Consider the following 20,787-nt stretch of genomic DNA (forward strand, 5'->3'; position numbering starts at 1 on the left):
TCAGAAGATATGATAAATGCAGCTTTAAGGCAACAGAGCAAATTTACCTGCAATAATTTCTCACTGTAAGATAATGGAAATTAACACAGGAGATAGAGACTGAAGGTTTTCGCCCATAAGTAACCAGTTTGAGATAAAGTGTGCATTCTTTGGTGGCAAAGGCACGGCAGGCAGCATTCTGCAGCTCGGTGCCATATTCATAGTGTCAAGCTAAAGGACCACCATTTTGCTCCCTGGAACTGCTACTGCATTTCAAGCGTTGCTAGAAGGCTGGAAGTTGGCTGCAGCTGGGAGAGCATTGTTCTTTTTTTAACCCATGCGATAGGTATCTTCAACAGTGTCAAACAAATTTGTAGAGCTGGTGATTAGTTGCCCAAAGAGCATAATGTATGCATTATTAATTAAAGAAGGTAAGTTTGGCTAATTGTCATTTCTATACAGTAGCAGTGCACTAAGATACATTTTAACAATCTATAAATAATTGATAATTTTTTTTCTTTCATCTTCCTTCCTAGTTTGCATAAAACTAATGACTTGGTAAATGTTACTCACTTCAAAATATTCCACCGCTTCTATGAAAATTAAACTAACACTGTAACCTTAGCAAATAAGAAGATTTTTTTTTCTTTTATTGCAGGTTAAAAAAAGATAGGAAATATAACACTTGTAACAAAAATGCGATTCTGTGAAATCCAAATGAGAATCATAAATAATATAAAATCGGCATTAAGAGTGCGACTTTAATAAACAGGATTGACTTTTAAAATATGAAGATGCATAGATGTATGATCACATATATATTCCTGTAACCCCAAAGTCTCGCTTGTTCAGCTTTCAAGAGCCTAAAACTACTGCCCAAAGATTTGCTCCAGGATATTGCCCATGCCCGGCGGTGGTGTTTGTAATACCTACTAATAGCTACGTGAATGATCTTTTAAATCTGGTTGGCAGAGGACACAACATTTTTCTCAAATGAGATGTTTGCGTGTAGTTTCTGTATGCTCTGTTGATTTGACTATAACACCTAGCTGGTTCCTTGTAGCAAGAGATTTACTGCAGCAAAAGTACCTACTCCTCCTTCTTTTAAGGAGCTCTCTGTTATTTTTACAAATCCGCAATCTGTCAGTCTTGTGTAATAGCATAAGAGCTTACTCTCTAATTTTCAATGCAACTGAATACATTCTCGGAGTTATTGATGGCACTATAATTTTACGTTTATTTTGTTTGGAATACATTGTGGTTAAAGAAAAGATTTTTTAAGAAGACCCACAAACTAAAGTATTGCCTAAGTGACATATTGTTATTTAAGCCTTCGTTGAGTCTTACATATGCTTCATTATGATAAAAAACAGGTTGTAAGGACTGATTCTGTGACCTTTTTTTCTCATTTTAACCCTACTGATATGTCACCCATGGCAACCTTAAACTGATTTTAATAGAGTCGATCCTATTATTCATTTAAATTGAGGTGCAAGAGCACTTAGACCAGGAAAATTTGCATTCAGCAAATGGGGATTTGATGAGCAAAAATGATAAGATATATGTTGTATAACATGGCCTATTTTGCTAGCAAATAAACAGCTCTTGAAATTGATAAACTTCAGAATATTTTATCCTCAAATGTTTATACATAAATGATTAAAATGCATTAGCAATTCTGCTTTTGAAAAAAAAACATATTGGGAAAACAACACAGTTGTGTTGCTTAAATTTGTAATTAACAAATTTATTACTAATTCTGTTCAGTTCTTTAATATGCTGCATTCCTGAAGAAGAACATTAATACACAATGGCAGAAAGAAGCTAATTTTAAGACTTTGGAGAAATGAATGTCTTTTAATGCTGTGTGTTTCTCTTATCTACATGCCACATTATTGTAATAAGTACATTCAGGAATAATTTCTTTTCAAATATTTTTACAAATCTTGCTCTTATTTGCATGCAAGTAAGTTGTCAGCTTAAATCTTTGAAATGCAAAATATATCTCATTTCTATATTTCATCAAGGAGCCTTTCATGTTTAATAAATTACAACTTAGATCCTCCAAGACTTTGTTTTTCATTAACTAAAAGCAAAAGGATACATTTAAAATCTTAATCACAACCTGCAAGGGTATTTGCATGTTGCTGATATTTGTCTTGATGGGACTTTTAATATTTGCAAACTAATCAGGATAGCAAGGTTATACCAATAATTTCTGAAGACAAAAAACTTTCTGCATTATTTTCCTTATTATAGTCAGAGAACTTAAAAAAAAAAAAAACTTTCAGTGCCTCAGCCCCAATAGTCTTTTTTTTTTTTTTTGCACATACTCTTCTCCTAAAGATTTTAATTGGAGAAATGGCCACATCTCAGAAGCACTATCGAAAAACATGTAGAAGAATGTCACATCTGAGTTCGGGCTAGTCTTTTATTAGTGCTCGATCAGCATGTATTGGACAGAATTGTTAGCAACACAAAACAAGCAAGGTAAACCACCCAGCACTGCCACCCGAATAACATAACCACCTCATGATTCTACATAGATGTGTGGGGACAGGAGAAACCAGAGATCTTCACTCTTTTAACTCTAAGTTAGACAGGAGGTAAGGGTGTTTCTGATTTTTCGGTTTTAGTTGTTATTTTTATTTTGTCCAAACATCCTAGCTGATCTTGCAGAAAGTCTTCTGGACTCTGGAATAAGATGGATCATCTCATCTCCGCAAAGGCAAAAAAAATCTTGACAGCACTATATCCTTGGTGGGGGTGTGGGGGGCGGGGGGACTCCCATGGGCCACAGCAATACAATGTCACAGAAGAGGCAAACTTCTGCTGAACTTGCTACCCTGAGACCTTCGGTTAATCTTTTGCTCTAGAATGGAAGATCAAAAATCCCGAGCAGTTTAAAAAATATGCAGCTAATGTCATGCAGTTAAACTGATGTAGCATGCATGTTGTTTTGCAAGCTAACAGGTTAAATATGGCTTTGCTTTAAGATTCCCATCAAATTTCGTTTTTATAGAGAAATCTCTGAAAGCAGAAGGGGTTGAGGGAGGGTGAGGTAAAAAGAAATAAATCATTGTAGTCTCAGGAACAGTAATCCTTGTTGAGGATTTTGGCTGATTGATATAAATAACATCGTCCCCGCCATCTGTCCGAAGAGGGACCTTTCCAGTCAGTGTTAAGCTGCAACGGCAGAATAATTAATGAATGGTGTCCTTTGTGCTGGTAATAAAGACAAGACAAATTATGTTATAATCCAACTGCTGCTCATTTGTCACAGCCAAATAAAATGTCAAATAAAAGTGAGGAGGGCACTGTGTTTGTTTAATGGACTGCAAGCTACCTGTTTCTATTGTTGACAGACAACCAGAGTGTAAGTTCTCTATGTTGCAGGAAAGAAAAACCTACAAACGGAATTCGCATTTCCTGGAGGGTGGGGGTGGGAATGTAGGGAGACCATGGGGGAGGACTGACAGATAAACATTGAAGTAAGTTTTAATTAGAGAGCTATAATACTACCCGCTCCTCTGAGTAAGTTGGTGGCGATTAGAGTGCAAAGCGTTGCCTGGAAAGTCCAAGTTCAAAACACAGACAAGCTATTTGCAAATCTGTAAGAATTTGGTAGGGCTCTCATCTTGCATTTTCAGGATAGACACATTCATCCAGTTGCTAGGAAAGCCAAATAATGAAAACATAGCTGGGATTTAGCAAGTTCCACTGGGAATTACCTATGATAGAGGGCAGGGCTGCACTTCCTCAGAACATGCTCCTGCTGTAAAAATTCACAAACCTGGCATTCATACAGGCATCTGTCGCTTGCTCTAATGCCAGTTCATAGTATACATACAAACATCTGCTTCCGTGCACAAAGGGATACAGAGCGCTTGACAGGTCTGTGTTAGCAGGGTTCGCAATGCCAGTTCTTTATGCAAAAACCCTAATGCTTCCCGTCAAGCCATTAGAAGTGATACAATCAGCCCAGGCCCCATTAAGCCATCAGTGTCCACCTGTGATAAAGATGGCCATTTGTTTTCTTAAAGCCCACTTAATGTCTGCTTAACTCAATTTGTCAGGAAATGTAGAACAATTTCCTCACAGCCTGAAATTTGGTAGTGGTTCAAAGTCAAAAGGCCAGGTCTAGTCCTATTCAAATGATATAATAAACAGTCTTCAAATCGAAATCTCCCTTGAGGAGCTGATGTTTACTTTTTTTGAAAAAAAAATACGTTAGCTGGAGAAGAATATCATTTGCATCCTTTATTATTATTTTCTTTTTTATTTCTAAAATCCTAGAATATGTCTACCAGTGAAAAGGCCCACTGCTTGCTTATATGAGAAAATAACTTTATTCTTTTTTTAAAATTCAGCCAAAAACTTGTTTTAAAAGAACAGAACGGCCTTGGCAAAACACTAGTAGTCCCTTACTAGAGCAATCACTTCCAACCTCTTTAAGGAATGTCATTGTAATGTGTGTACATTTACTTTTTAGTCTAATTTTGTTTAAAACATTCTCCATATTCTTACATCTCTAGCTATTTGTTGGAGATTGCCTTTTTATTTCCCTTAAACTAAATGATTGCTTTTGAAGATACTTCATTTTGAAGTGATAGGAATCAAATATGGGCGGACATTGCACCCATCTCAACTCACTTCAAGTCACATGGCCAATTACACCTGCATAAATATGTCTGGTCAGCTGGAGGACGGAAAGGAATCAGAAGACATTTCTAAGATTAACCATCAGGGGGCCCTCTTAAATATTACAGATACACTGGCTTCCTACCCATTGCAGATTAGTGGTCCTTACAAACTGAACACTAATTCTGAATAAAATTTAAACCAAAAAAATTTAATTTTTATTTGCCCAGCAACTTACACATTCTGAATATTTAACTTTTGGTTATTTGTGTTTCTACTTGTAAGAATTAGGCCCTGACTATTGAGGCTAACTATGAACAATAATTTGTCACTATGCATGTAAAGTGACCTAAAGAAGTGAGTCAATTCAATCAACCAGATATTAACTGGGAATCTAATACGTACAGAAAAATTGGGACAGAAGTAAAGTTTAAGGGTATAAATTAGCTGGAGACTTCCTCATTCTTTGATTCTATAAGCAGAGAAAGCCTTTGAATATAGTTTCCAAAAGAGACGAGAAATGGGTGTGGCTTAGAGGGATAGGTGTATTTCAGCACAAAATGAATATCAGCTTATTTTTTAACTTCAAAATACTACCATGAAATCTCATCCTTGAACTAGTGCTTTGTTTGTAAGTTTTAGTTTCCACTCTTCAGAAGTTCAGTCCAATAAGCAATATAATACTCTAAGAAAAGATTTGTTTGAGGAAGAAACAGAAATTAGAACATGGAACTAAAATATATTTACATACAAGGCCCTGCGGGATCAGCTGCCTTTCTTCAGGTTGCAAATATATAGTACTGTGCACTGTGGCACTTTCTATCTTCTGTGTTCTCCCTGCAGTCACCCTTAGCCCAATATTTTCAGCCATGAGAAGAAAGTGTCAAATTTTGACTTTGCTTTCTTGATTCTGGAATATATTCACGAAACAAGAAAGTAACTGCAACAGAAATCCCTAGAAGAAAGTCTAGTATGTTATTTTCCTAGAAATGGTTTCATCTGTGAAAATAGCATGTTTTCCTGTGTCATAGAGCAACTGAAGGTTATCATGTACACCGAACGTGGAGAATTATCTTTATTATCAAGATAGCACATACTCATTACAGGAAATTTGGAAAACGAATTTTAAAAATGAAAGAAAATCATCCATACTGCTCTTCAAAGAGAACTTCTGGTTAATATTTTGGTATGTTTTCTACTAGGCTTTTCAATAAACTATTTAGTAAAGACACATAATTATGTGGTATCTAAGCAATTATACAAGCTTATTTTAAATTGCCTCTTGTAACAGATTATAAAAGTAATAAATATTTATTGAGGCTAACTTGAACAGAAAAGTAAAAAGAAGAAAATTAAAATCACTCTAAATTTCATCACCATATTCTGGGGATATTTCTTTCTGACCTGTTTGCTTGACATTTTTTCCCTAGCCTACTTAGATTCTTTAAAAAAAAAAAGTATGTCACGTAGGAAAATTCATATACAATCCCTATTACTACTTGATTTGTCAGTCTTTATCACTTCAACTGTCCCCAGACTCAGTTTTTTCAACACAATTATTATAGATACAAAACATGTTTACCAAAGAGTCTTAGCAATGGGAGTAAACATTCTGCTGTTCTCTGAGGCTTTGATTATTAAAAGGGGAAGAGAGGTCTTGTTTAGTAACTCTCCAGTGCGATGTCCCAATAAGGGTGTTTGCTAGCAAATGCCAGGACTGACTAGCACCAGTCACCATTTCAAATGGTCATCATATGTCCCCAGAGCTTTCACCTGAACTGTGAAGAGAAGACCACTCTTGGTCTGAGAATGAAACAGAAGCCAAAGAGAAATAATCCAATAGTGCCTTCTGAGTTTTGGGTCCAAACTAAATAGATACTTAGTTTTGTTTATAATGTCTCTATTTTTGAGTTACAAATTTTGATTCATCACTTGGTAGGCTTACATAAACTTTCCAGTAAAGTTTTCAAGAAAACAGTGCTATTATAAATCTCTGCATGAATGAGAATGTCTTTCTGTTGTTTTAACATGCAAAAGATAACACGAGAGTTTTGGGGCCACGATTTCCATCCTATAAACAGTAGATACTGCTTTGTTTTACTTTAGAATTTAGGGAAATAAGTCTTAGGAAAGTCTGAGGAAGCTTACTTTGTCTTCTTTTTGTTCGAATACTTGTAGGATTATCCTTGATCTTTATCACTTCAAAGCTTTGCCAAAATACATCTAGGTAGCGTCTTTACTCAGTCGAGTTTTCTTAGAATCCGGCCATCATTTTAAATATTCAGATAGTGTTGTTGTTGTTGTTGTTGTTGTTGTTGTTGTTGTTGTTTATTCTCAGAATTTTGCTTTAATTTTGCCTTGATTATTGTATAGCTTTCAAATGTTCTGGTTTCTCCCTAAAGGATACTTACAAATCATAGTCTCTCAATTCTCTGACTTCCAACATGTCTTTTTCCCATCATTTTTTTCATTTCCACATTCTGGGGAAGCTTCTCTAGTTTGGCATCCATATCACTGAATGGAATTTTTGGCGGTTGAAAAAAAAGTACTTTGCATTCTTAGTTTTCCCACTGTCTTTCTCCTCACTATCTCCTTGCCCTCTTATCCTATCCACCCTATTCATCTTTCCATCTTACCCTACTCTCTCCTTCCGGAGGCCTGCTGCTCCTTTTCATTCGAACCTTTGATGTTTCAAATTCTATTGAAGGTGCTAAATAGTTTCCTATTTGTCTCATGGTCATTGTGAAAGTTCTGCGCTTCTGAGCGTTGTTCTCTTATCTGAAATGAGTGTTTTTAAAAGTCATGCACTGTGGTAAATTTTGTTGTGTTTAGTCATCTCAAAAGGTGAAAATGTAACCAAACACACATATTGCCTTTTACCCGCTGCCTCATTTTGAGTCAAATCCTTGTCGTGGAGCTATGCCCAAATGACAAATTGATAACCATAGCTCTTATATGAATTCTTACCTAGCATATTTAGTATCTTATGGCCCCACCACCTTGATATCGAAGATCCTCTCCCACTATATTCCTTAACTCACTCAACTCTCAAAGATGAAATACATAAATAAAACATTAGAATTCGAAGAATTTATTCCTAACAGAATTTTTACCAGTCTCCATCCCTCCTACATTTTACATATGGGATGACAGTGTCTGTTGTAATCTGTAGCCATGATCAGAGCATCCTTCCTGCCTTCCACTCTCAGACTCCTCAGTTATTTTATGAAAACCACTATCTCCAAATTATTACAGGTGAAAAAGGAGTCCTGGTCTATAGTTAGAATGGGAGAGGACTGGTGAGAAAGGAAATAGAGAAAACAGTCACACTACTCAACGGGATTAGCTCTGTAGAAAGGAGAGTGCTGCCCAGTGTTTCAGGTTGGCAGAGACCTTGAAACTGATTTTGAGACCAGACAGTTGAAGAAAGAGAAGGACGTATCTGTTTCCAGAAAGTCAAGCTCTCTGGTTCAATAGCTCCATAGCTCAGGTGGTCCCACCACCTGGCATTTTCCAATTAAATTCAATCTGTCTTCAAGGAAATTATCCTTAGTTCCTTGACACCATGTTGATTGGCAGCTCCTGTTTATTTTAGGAACTCTAGTCTGTTTTCTTTGTGTTCAAGCAGAGTTAGTGACAGGTTCCAAGAGGTGGTTAGGTGTTGCCAACCAGATGCCACTTTAAACCAAAAGTCAAGATTTGCATCACCTCTTTTGACAGGATATCACATTGAAAGTTTGCATTCAAATTCTCCTTTGGAGTGTGACCTCTGCCTATGACTTCTCCTTTACATTTGCGTCTTTACCTGGAAATGGAAACAGGCCTCAGAGGAGGATATTTATTTTTAGTCCTGCCATTTGCAAGGCCCTTTGAACTTCTAAGAAGATGCTTAGAATGACAAATGTAAATCAATCATGTATCGTCATGATAGATTTCAAAGTATTATTTTTCCATCTGGGGAATTTTTCTTTTCATTATCTAAATTACACCTTCGTTCTTCATAAAGAGAATTTTGGACTTTACACTATAGGAAAAAAAAAAGTTGCTATTGGCTTGAATTGCTGGTAAGGTGGTGTGCGAATGGCCTCAAGTTATACATTTGCAGAGGAAATATCATCCAGATGCTCAAGTCAGCCTTTTCTTGGCAGACAACTAAGAACCACACCGAAACGGAGTTTAAAATCTTTAACAAAGGAATTCCACAATCTCTTACCTTTGGAATGGACATTAATTAAAAGAAACAGTCATATCCCCTGTGATCAGAGTTTAACTACTATTAATCAGAGTTCACCACACAATTAACACTTTGAACTGATTAGCAAATGGAAATCATAGCAAGAAATTTTGAGGTTAGGTTAGTGACTGGATGTATTCTCTTACCCAAATCGCTGTACCTCATCTTTTCAAAGGCAAAAAAATTAAGCACTCACTCCAGTCATAACGAACTGGGCAGATTTTGTTTTTGGTGAGGTGTTTGCCGTTACATATTGCACATAATGTATGGCACTGTTAGGAGGAAAAAATTGGAGTCAAAGTGGCTGGAAAGTTAGGTCTGCTCTGTAGCACTGTGAGATTGTTGACATCTGCCGAGGTTGGAGCGCTCAGTAAGCAGGAAATGGGGTGTCACTCTGAGTGGTAGTTTACCATTATCCTGGCATCCTAATGAAGTGTCTGCAGTGCACAGAGCTTCTGGATGGCATCTTAACGCACGGCTAAGCAAAAGCACTTCTCTCCCTGTCACTGTCATCCATCTGCCTGCACCCTACTGTAGCCAATGGGATGGAACCATGCTACAATGTGCTATAAGCCATTTAGAGTTGCACATTGCATAATCAGTCCCATCAAATATGTAAAAAATGGCTATTATTGGTTATTTTCCTCAAACTCTGGCACCTGGAGTTTGATACATTAAAGTTAAACTTTCCGAGGGCTGTTTACGCTATTAATTCCACTTTGCCTCTACTGTCTAAACGGGAATGAGTCTTAAGTCCTCATTGTCTTAAGTCCTGTTAATGGATTGAAAGAGTTGTATGAATATTCATTAAAAACTTCACTGTGCATCACACTTGGTGAATTCATCAATTTACAATATAATGGAATGGTCATTTTCTTTGAGATAACCATTTTTAAGAAAAGGACAAAGAATAAATCAAGTCAAATCACAGATTGGTTGTTTTCGTCTTAGAGCACATTATTTAGTTTGCAGTGATTGTCTGAGGTCTTTCAATAGATTTCTTTAAAGGCACAGTGTATTTCACCAAGCACGTTTATGTTTTTAAGCTAGTTTTGTCAATACCGATGATTAATTTTGTTGCTCTAACATTACCTCCGATGAAATTCAAATGCAGTGGAAGGGAGGATGTCTGTTATTAGGTGCCATAAGTAGAGTAGGGTGTGTGTAATCCTCCGGAAACTTCTAGATTGACCGTGTCTGGTCCTCCAGAGCAGCTGGGCTCTCATGGCAAGAATTGGAGTGGTAAGATGGCCACAAAGTTGAGAAGGAGCTTTCTGCAATAGGCAGGGGCAAAAGGAATCTGCCAAATTGGGGGTGGAGGGCGTGGGGGTGGGGTTAGACAAACAAGAGGGCACCACATAATTCGGTTGCATCAGGAATTTTTCGCAGACATTAAAACTATGGTAAACATACCAGCGGGGAGGCTTGCACTGCGGCACAGTGGGAAGCTGAAAGCGTCTGCCCGCGCTGTGCCTGGCTCGAACCACTGCTAGAAGTCTCCGACATTCATTAGCACTCAACGATTCACCCAGTTCCCCAGAAAAGGAGAAAAATCCAAGCAGCAAAGCCCCTGGCTAATTATTGGAAGCACTCCCAGGTTGCAGTATTTGGCGGGGGGGGGGGGGGGGGAGGCAATAATGGCAGGAAAATGTTAAACTAGAACAAAAGAGTCATTCTGAAATAGAAGAATAAAAAAGCTTGTTTGTTTGTTTGTTTGTTTGCTTGAAATCAGTGTAGCCTTTTTCTGATTGGTAAGGCAGTGTGTTGGTATACTGGACCACTGCTTTCCAATGAAATCTTAGAAGACTGAACCAAAGTGTGCGCAACTCATCTTAAGCAGTAAAAAGACACGTTAATTTCACAAATGACCTCCTCCAACCACCCCCTCCTGCGCCACACCCAAATTTATGCAAGCATGTCTGGCAGGTTCCTGAAACAGAAACTGTTTCCTTTGGAAGAAATGCAGAATAATATAAAAATTAACGTGTAACCAAATGTAACAAGGGCAGCAAACGAATGCACTTCAGTGAAAAATATTGCACATCAGGTTAAAGTTTCTATCACACCCCTTAAGGAATGGAGTTATTTGAGGGGGGGGGGAATATATATATATATATATATATATATATATATATATATATACACACATATATATTGGTTTTATCAAAGGGAGAGTGGTCTGCTATTGATGCCCATAAACATTTAAAATGGTAATTTTTTTAATGGAATGATAGGTGTTTATTTTTTGCTAAATTCAGCCTTGGGAATCTGGTTTCTTCATTCATATCCCCCCAGCTGCTGTCAGCATTACAGCACATCGGCTTTCCTTCATGTGCGAATATTTCTCCAGAACTCATTTGCAAAAGAGCCGAAGCAATATTAAAACACCACATCCAAGCCTCTTTTAAACACACAAAGAAATGGGAAAACACATCAGAACTAGACCATTGAGAAAATCCTCCTTTCAAATTTACTGTTTGCTTCACATGCTAGTATAAAATATCCCACAAAGTCCCGTTTGTGATCCATTTGAAACAATCTTGATTTGCTTAAATTGTCACATTCTTCTTGCACATTTCTTCCTAAATGCAAAAATGGCAAGGAGTTCTCCTCCCTCTTCATTATAAAAGTGCAGAATTTCTGGCTTGTTTATTCCTAATGGAACACTTGAGAAAGAAGAAAATATATAAATATCTCTTTCAGAAGATTAGTTGTCTCAATCTTTTTAAAAGAGAGGATTTGTTCGTTTCTTCCCCATGGTAAACAACTTGGGCTCTTCACTGCAATTTTCCATTGTCAAATTAATGCATTTCACTTCAATGACTTGGTCTCATGGTTCTAAAACATGGTACCTTTTAATATCCTCATTTCTTCTATATAATATGTTAACTTAAATGATTAGGACATAGATAAGGATAGAACCCAAGCATCTTTTTAAACAAATTTGTTGGCGGAAACTTCTACCCCATTGTAACGTGCTAAAACAAAATCTGAGCAGGCTCACAATCTGGCAAAATAAAAGCATTATTTTCTCCCCCTGAGAACACATTTCCAAGCTAAGGATTTCAGGCAAGAGATGGCATTAGTGTTTTGAGGGTTTCAAATCAAGCATCGGAAATTTTGTTTGATCTACTGGTAAATACTCTATTGGCAAGGTCAGGAACAGAAGAAGTCTGCCCACCAAGACAGAAAGGAGAATAAGCATTTGAAACAACAACAACAACAACAACAACAACAACAACAACAGCAAAAGTAGACCGTTTATCAACGTCAATTTCTAAAAGTACTGGCCAGTCCCTTCCCAGAATGTGAAGGAAAGTCCCCTAACTATAATAAAAGTATCTCCATATGTTCACCTACTGTCTACATAGTTCTTCAAAAATTATATTAAGGGTATTAATGAAAAAAATGGCTAATATTTTCAAGAAACTATAAAGAGAGAGAGAGAGATGGAGAGGAAAGCAAGCTGTGGCAAAAAACCTGGGCTCAGCAGCTTTCTGGGGGAAATGGTGAAATGTGACTATGTGATTTATAATGAGAAAAGGTATCTACAACATACAATTTTCTACCTAGCTGCAAATAATAATTCATAGTGATGTCCCTTCCAGATAAAAGACCTTTGCTATGTAGGACCCATGTGGTAAAATGATCATGATAAATGTCAGACCAGTGCAGGTAACGGCTTTACAAACCATTAAGATTAGCTGGCTCTTTTTTCCGATGATAACAGTAACCATGCTGTGACTCTATGTGGTAATAATATCTCAGTCCTGATAAATGCCAGAGCCAGGCAGAGGTGTTTATCATTCCCAGTTCAGAAATGCTGACTAAAGTTACCACATGTTGCCTGTTTTTCTTCTTTTACAATAAGTCTCACAATTAAAAAATAAAGCTGAATCATAAAATTATTTTATTCCCCCTTTCTTAAAGGATTGTGATGCTTGTGCTATTAACTCTCCTCTGTTCTCAGTGTCACTGTGTGGCCATGTCAAATGGATTGGCTGGAAAAACAGTTCACCTACCAAGCACTAACTCCTCTTCAGAGGTCTTTCGCTCAAAATGAATAGTTACGGATAAGTTTAATATGCTTTTTTTAAAGAAATTTATGTTTAACCTAAAAGACGGGGAAAATATTTTTTTTAGTTCACATTTTTCTTAATTGTGTGACAAGTCCTAGTTGTTTTTAAGTGAGATTTTTAAATCCCCTAGAAATAGTTTAATTCACCTACCAGTGGAAAGAGGTAGACACATATTAAAAACTTCAAATCTAGAAAAGTATTTGTAAGATTTCTACCCTCATGAAAATGTACAAAGATAATGCTTCATATAAATAGCTACTTGAATAACTTGAAAAGAATTACTGGTTTATGATTAGAAAGATGTCAAATGACTCAAAACGGTAGCTCGTGTGTGTGTGTGTGTGTGTGTGTGTGTGTGTGTGTGTGTGTGTTTTAAGCTTGTAAAAGCAGATATGCTTGAATAAGTATAGTTTGAAGAAAATTCTCACAGGAGAACTGAATTTCAAAGAAATAAACTAGCGAGCTTTATTTTCTCAGCACAGACTATCGCCTGAGGATGAATTAGTATCATTTGTAAGTTACAGAAATATACTTGGCCACCATGACACCTCCAAAATTACTTTGAAAACAAGAAATTCTAGGGAGGACAATACAATCACACTTTTTCCTGTAAAGTTCGCTACTGGGGTGTCAGCCATTGCTTTCTCTTCAATTCACACAAAGAGGAGTGTTGCTGCAAAATTCAGGAAGTGGTGTTTGAGAGACAGGTTTAGGTTGGTGAATTTTAGGAAACGCTTCATCCTACAACTAGTTGCACCAAAGCAATAATACCCTTTATTAAAAGTTACTACTGGGGTGCCTGGGTGGCTCAGTTGGTTAAGCCTCTAACTTCAGCTCAGGTCATGATCTCCCGGTTCATGGGTTTGAGCCCCCCATCAGGCTCTGTGCTGACAGCTCAGAGCCTGGAGCCTGCTTTGGATTCTGTGTCTCCCTCTCTCTCTGCCCCTTCCCCGCTCGCTCTCTCTCTCTCTCTCTCTCAAAAAATAAATGAACATTAAAAATTTTTAAGGTACTATTAAAACTTGAATACTTTTTCCAAATTTGCCCTCAATGTAAGGTCAATGCACCTGATGTGCCTAGAATAACATGGGTATAGTCACATGAAAAAGTAAAGGTGATTTAATTACTTGCCTGAATGTATTTGGGGGAATGTATAAAGAAGTTAAGAATAATAATTCTAAGTCCTTCCAAAAATAACTAAATAAAATTTTACATTTGTTGATTTAGTGTTAGGTACATATCTCAATTATTTTGAATTTTTTGGTATAAGGAGCTAACACTTCAGAAACAATATGAGTTTAACAATCAATTTAGAGGGCCCCTTCAGTCAGAAGAAACATGTAAACTTCACTGATCCTGACATTATGATATGTCTTAAATTTAAATATCTCTAATGTCATATTGTGTATTACATCTGCCCCCCAGGGTTGTCAAATGACAGAAGACAAGAATCAACTTTGTATCTGCCACAGGTTTGCACGTAGCACTTAATTAATATTTTTTTCTTCAACCATGTACACATGTCTATGTTTAACACTCTAAAAAAATTTATTTAAGAACTAGGTTTTTTTCTTTCAACTTTCTAATTAACTTCTTTAATTTTCTAATTCTTCATTACCAGAGAATAAGAGTAGAGATGGAGAGAGATCAAGGTTGCACTTAACAAGGTTAGGTTTGCTCCTAAAGGCCAGCCTCCTCCTGCACAATAACCAGAAATGGCCTCTGGAAATGATACTAAAGTAGCCACCATGCTGAAGCTTTCCTTGCAGGTTAAGGAATCCATGGACTTATGGCAATCAGTTAGCCATAGTATTTTCACTACTGACATTTATTAGCTATGGAGAGTTATTTCATCTTTACAATTATTCCTTAAAGCCTTCTTTATTCAAAAATCAGACAAAATATTAACATCTCTTGGAAGGAGAAACTCGGCATACAAGTGTGCCAGGGCGGTGATCCATTCTAATTCTCAGGCAATCCGCACGAGAGAGAGACAGAGGTCTTACCTGAGGCCAGTATTCAGTTCCTGGTGCATCTTTCGTGCCCTGCAAGTTACATACCTCCGTTCTCAAGTTGAACTGTTCTGACATAGATTATCATCACCCAAAGTCAAACTTACCAGGTATCTGCAGGCATTGAGAATGTGCCTTCCTTTTAATTAAATACAAAACAAGGCTTTTCTGGTTCAGAGGGAGATGGCTAGTGGGGTGGTTAGAATCTTAAAAAAATTGCAATTGCCAACCACAGGTTAGCCTGAAGCCATGGTTATTCCTAGTTTATGATATAATGGCACTTCTATTTATGATACAACGTATCTACTTATGAATTATGACCAAACACTCTTTGATAATGGCCATGATTCTGAGGACTTAGAAAGATATCACATATTATAGGCTGTTCCTGTTTTTAGGAAAGGGTACTAAAGATTAATATTTATGGCTTTGTATGATTTTGGAAACAGCCTTGAACTATGAGCAATCATGTGCCAACCCTGAGAGAGAGGATGATTCAAAAGAAAGATTTTCATTGGAAGAGGACTTACATTTAATAAGCACTCATTATCTGTGCATTGATGTGCACCGAAATGTTTAATTCTACAAACAGTCCTATGGGGTATGGGCTTTTTGGGGTTTTGAAGAATGGGAAGCATCAAAAATTCAAACAACATATCATATGTTTCCCCAAATCATATAGCAGAATAAAATTCTCACCGAGTTCTTTCAGACTTCTTCATGGTATATGGCTTCTGTTATTTTATAACATGAATTTGAAGTATATGTTTATTTGAGTCCATCTGTGAGTCCTGGATTTGCCCTCACATGCTTCTCCCTAAAGTAAATGTAAGTTACTTAAAGAAATTTATCAGGCAATTATCATGACTTGGATGATTCCTCAGCATCTACCTCAAGTTTTATAATTAAAAGGCATGTCCTCAGAGATTTGTATTCAGTTGTAGGGTACAGTAACACATAAAATGTTATCTGATGATATTCATTCTTCCTATAAGCCGGGGCAGTCTCTAAACTCGGAAATGGTCATGATACAAAAAATTATGAATTGAATAGAAACTCAATTGCCTTCTTCCAAATATGGCCCTAATGCATAAGAGACTACCATCTTTTTCTTACAGGATGCATTATACATTCCAGAATAACTTTAAGGAGCAGAACAGCTGTGATAATTGCTGACCTTTTTAAAACAAAGGGGTGCAGTTGTCCTTTAAGAGTTACAGATAAATAGAATGAGTAGTACTACCAATATATTGGCTGCTGAGAGAATCTGGTCTTTTCTTCCTCTGGGTGAACCCACATAACAAAGAAGACTTAATTTTGGAAAATGATTTAACATGTGGCTATAAATAACTTAAGAATAATAAATGCATGGATGATAAGGCCAGAAAAGTGTCCAGAGGTCACCAGGTCCAGGGTTCTGCACTGCACAGAACTCTTTCAATCATTGTATAACTTTATCTTATCTCTTTGCAGAAAAGGCATTTGGTTTTAAATGTCCTTGTTTTAGTAGCAACATTTCATGCAGATAAATGTAAATGTAACTCTCATAAACTATATTTTTAAAAAATGTGTCCTCAAAACCATGAATCAGGGCAAAACTATAAAGCCACATCCTTATCATAACATTAAAGTCTATTTCACATCACGTAGAAGCTGTTACTTCTCTAAGTAGCCTGGAGTTGTTTTTCAAGAAGTTCATTTACAACAGAGTTTCATGTAGTTTGAGAATATGGGGCCAGGTGGGTGAGGGATAGGCATTAGGAAGAAATCGTTTCCTATTTTACTATTTTAACAGGGACATGTAAGTTATACGTATTTTTACATAGACATCTCTTGCCACCCAACAGTGGCAACAATGAAGCACTACAGAAAGGTTTTGTGTGCAGTTAGAGAGGAGGTTATGTTCACAGCTTAGAGACTGGTGAGGCAGTTGGGATATGGTTAGAGAACTAAAACAGAGGTAGTATAAAGCATAGAGTAAATACAAAAATAAGTCATACGGGAATGAGGTTAGGGGCAAATGTGAGGGAAAGGGTGGAGAATTATGGAGTTGCTTGTTACTGGAAAGATTTTGCAGAAGTCTCACAATTTACCTAAGAGATTCTCTAATTCTCCATAAAGAAGAAGTTCTCCCCTTTCCCTTAGGTCATAATGTAAAAAAAAGTCAGAGGTATCTCAAAGTCTTCTCAAAACTCTCAATACTTCACAATAACGAGAAACCATATGCTGAAGGAGGAATATTAATAGAAAATGCTATGTTTCAGTGCTCACTGAATTAAATGAAGACGGGTGACACATCTTTAGTAAGCTGTATATGAATCTTAGCTCGTTAACCAGTCCTGTATTATGTATGTGGATTCCAATTCCTTATATGACACGTCAATAAACCAGATCTGAAAAGATGTCACTTCAATTTTAATGTATCCAATTGTATTTTTAGATGTTCCTCCACTTAGAAGTATTTGCGTTATTTCCTGATTCTACAAGCTATGAAAGAGTGGGTGTGGTATTGATTTGAAGGGGCAACCACTGCTTTCCTATAACCTTTTCAAAGATTTTGTTCTGCTTATGTTGTAAGGAAAGCAAATTTCTCTTCTTAGTAATACTCCAGTTCTCTCTGAACCATTGTTCACTTCCCCCTCCAGTACTTAAATATAACATAGCCACACAATGCGTGAACCACTATGCAATTGTGCAATTTCTCAAGTATGTGTGAACGTAGAGAAAGAGAGAGAAAATATTCCTATGAAGTAGCCTTCGTGTAGAATGCTTCTTATAAGCAGATATGGGAACCACCATATACTTTTATAAGGATTCTTAACCGATCCGATCATCAGTCCCTGTTGATCACAAAGTATCTAGTGTGCTGTGAAATGTCAGGCTACCATGGCAATTGTATTGTCACCAACGGGCAGCAACTCAGTTCGAGTACTGGCAACTGCACTTTGGATGACCACTACAACCAGGTAGAATGCTTAGTGCTGAAAATAAGACATGAACCAGACACAGCATGGGCCTCAAAAAAGGGGTGAATATTTGTGGGTGAATAAAGGGGTGAGAAAGGGGTGAATATTTGTGGAGTATGTACTTTTTACTAGTCATTATGCTAGGTACATTGCATACTATCTTGTTTAATCCATAAAACTAGCCTTTTAGATATTATTCAAAGAAAGTGAGAAACTTGTCCAAGACCACACAGATAATAAAAAGCCGTTGCAGAATTCAAACCAAGGTCAGTGTATTCTAATCCATGTTCAGGTTTTTCATTTGTTCAGTAATTCTGTCTTCATTCATTTAACCCTCTATGTGCCAGTATAAAATCTGTCCAACTTTATAGGAAAATTCCCAGCTTAATGGGAGAACTTAAAAGGCATTCAAGCCATGGAAACACCATGTGGAATGTTGTATAAATAGAATGTCCTAAGTGCAAAGGAACACACAAGAGAGAGAACTGACTCTGTCTCGGGCAGTTCATAGTTCTTCTACCTGATGGTTAAACAAGCTTATTAAAGTTTTAATTCCGGCTCAAGCACCATGGCAGTGACCTTGAAAATGTAAATATTTCTGATTAAGCAACCCCCAACGTTTCTTAAACCTGAGTCATATGTTCCCTGTAAAGCTGAGGTTTGCTGTGAGATGTAGCCATTTTAGGCCACCGTCCACCTAATCGTCTGTCAAACTTAACTTATGACTGCTCCTTCTGTCCCCAATGTCAACTGGTCGCTTTTTTGGAGACTCTGATGCTGACCTGATTATTATGATGGCGAGAGATCTCAGTGAAATTGGAAATTTCCTCTCCTCTTCCTTCCTCTCCTCTCCCAATATCATCTTTATTGCTTGAACCAAGTAGTTCACCAGGTCCTCAGGTAAATGATACCTACTAGCATCATACCAACTATGCAGAACGTGTCCACCTCGTGAATAAGTAAATGCGCATATATTTGTAGATGTATGTATATATGTGTATTTAGATGTGAATTATATATAATCATTGGTGTGTGGTATCAGCTTCAGATGACTAAATACAAAGTATCCAAGTATCCCTAAGAGCTCTGTCCTGGACATACTACACAAATTTCACTCTCCTCTTTATTGAGCTGTTTTACTTATTTTTTCTGAGTTAGTTATATCCCACAGCCTCCAGCTGGTCCTATGTAGCATCACATTGTCTTACCATCATTGAGCAACAAGGGGGCTTTCTACCCTTTCGGCAGAAAGATTGTATCTGCTGTATTCCATGATGTTGCAACTGGCTTTTCTTTTTCTTTCTCTCTCCTTTTTTATTTTTGTAATTTCTCTCTCTCTCTCTCTTCCCCTTTGTCTCTTTCATTTGCAGTTGTTTAATCCATATTATGTTGGAACTCTTCTAAGAATAACTGCAATTTTGAAAGCTCTAACTGTGGGAGGCATTATTTATAGGCCTTTGTGGTTTTGGGAGGAAGAAGAAAAGTTTCCAAGCAGAGTTCTACTAGGAAGATTGCCCCCCACTCCACTGTTGCCAAATACCATCTTTTGCAGGATATTTTCCTATAATTCCTTATTAAAAGTTTCTTTTGCAACAGTGTACTTAAAAAAAAGAAAAACCTGTCAGCTTCTGAACTAACTCTTTCTTACCCTACTCTGTAAAGTTTATATACCTCATAACAGGTGATAATGAATTGGGCTTTTAGAAGCACTTTGTATTAAGAATTGTGTTTGGCTTTAGTATCAGAGACTCATCTTCAAAGCCTTTGGTCCAATCTGGCTGATTTTCTTACATTAAAGAAACCCAGAGACTGTACAGGACTGATCTGACTCCTTCACAGATTCAGAGAAACTTCTTCCAGCTGAGTGGAGTCAATTCTCAAGGTCATTTGATGGTACAACCATTCCATTTACATTTTGAGGAGCAGAAAGGTAAAAAGGCTAAAAAGCTAAGTCAGCTCCTGGCACATGGTCTCTCCAGAAGTTCTATCACTTTGACTGAAGTCTCATTGGCCTGATGTGGTCACATGTTCACTCCAGCTGCCAAGGAGGTTGGGAAAGGAACTCTTTTAGTAGAGTATACAGCCATCCCCTCAACAATGGATTGTCTTGCCAAGAAGAAGAGAATAAATATTGGGTGGATGTGTGCCTTACATATTATTCTTCTATATCGTCTTTTCCAACAGTGACCTCTTAAGGATCACCAGGAGCTCTGTAAGTTAGAGACAGAATATAGAAAGTAAAGGTACCTAAGTCAATTTGCATAAAGTATTTAAGTTGAATAAGTAATCCCAGTTCAAAGTCCTGGTTAAAATTATGGTAAGATGAATTCCCTAGATGCTAAGTAAGTCAATTCTTATTATGCCATCCATGCCCTTGAAGGAAAAGAGAAACAAAATGAAAGAAAGCAATCTAGGCGGTATGTAGTTTTAAACAACCTACTATATTTTTGAAAATATATGTGACTAGGTATTATGCCTTCAATTTTTAATGTTTGCATTTTTTAATTTTATAGCAAAAAAATCTCTTAGGGAGAAAAGATAACATAGAAGAAATTTTAAAAAATTATTTACCCTTCCACAAAATCAAGTGAGCAATAAAATATTGGTAATTTAATCACATTTTGTGTCCTCATCCGTTCATTTCCAATTGCTGCTATAACAAGTTATCACAACTCAGTGGCTTCAGACAACACAATCATATTATCTTACACTCATGAAGGTCAGAAGTCTGAAATCTGTCTCGCTGGGAAAAATCGAGGTGTTGGCACACCTGTGCTTCTTCTGGGGACTCTCTTTCCTTGACTTTTACAGTTATTAGAGGCTATCTTTGCTCCTTAGCCCATGGCTTTTCATCAAATAGCCACTTATTTTTCTGT

The 20,787-nt window shown here is 37.0% G+C and overlaps 1 protein-coding gene across 8 annotated transcripts in view; it reads left to right on the forward strand.

Annotated features, from left to right (window-relative positions):
- ARHGAP15 (Rho GTPase activating protein 15) overlaps positions 1–20,787 on the forward strand; it is a 615,977-nt gene that overhangs the window by 531,936 nt on the left and 63,254 nt on the right. The window lies entirely within an intron of this gene.

The sequence above is a fragment of the Felis catus genome, chromosome C1 (assembly GCF_018350175.1).
Source record: "Felis catus isolate Fca126 chromosome C1, F.catus_Fca126_mat1.0, whole genome shotgun sequence".
Classification (NCBI taxonomy): domain Eukaryota; kingdom Metazoa; phylum Chordata; class Mammalia; order Carnivora; family Felidae; genus Felis; species Felis catus.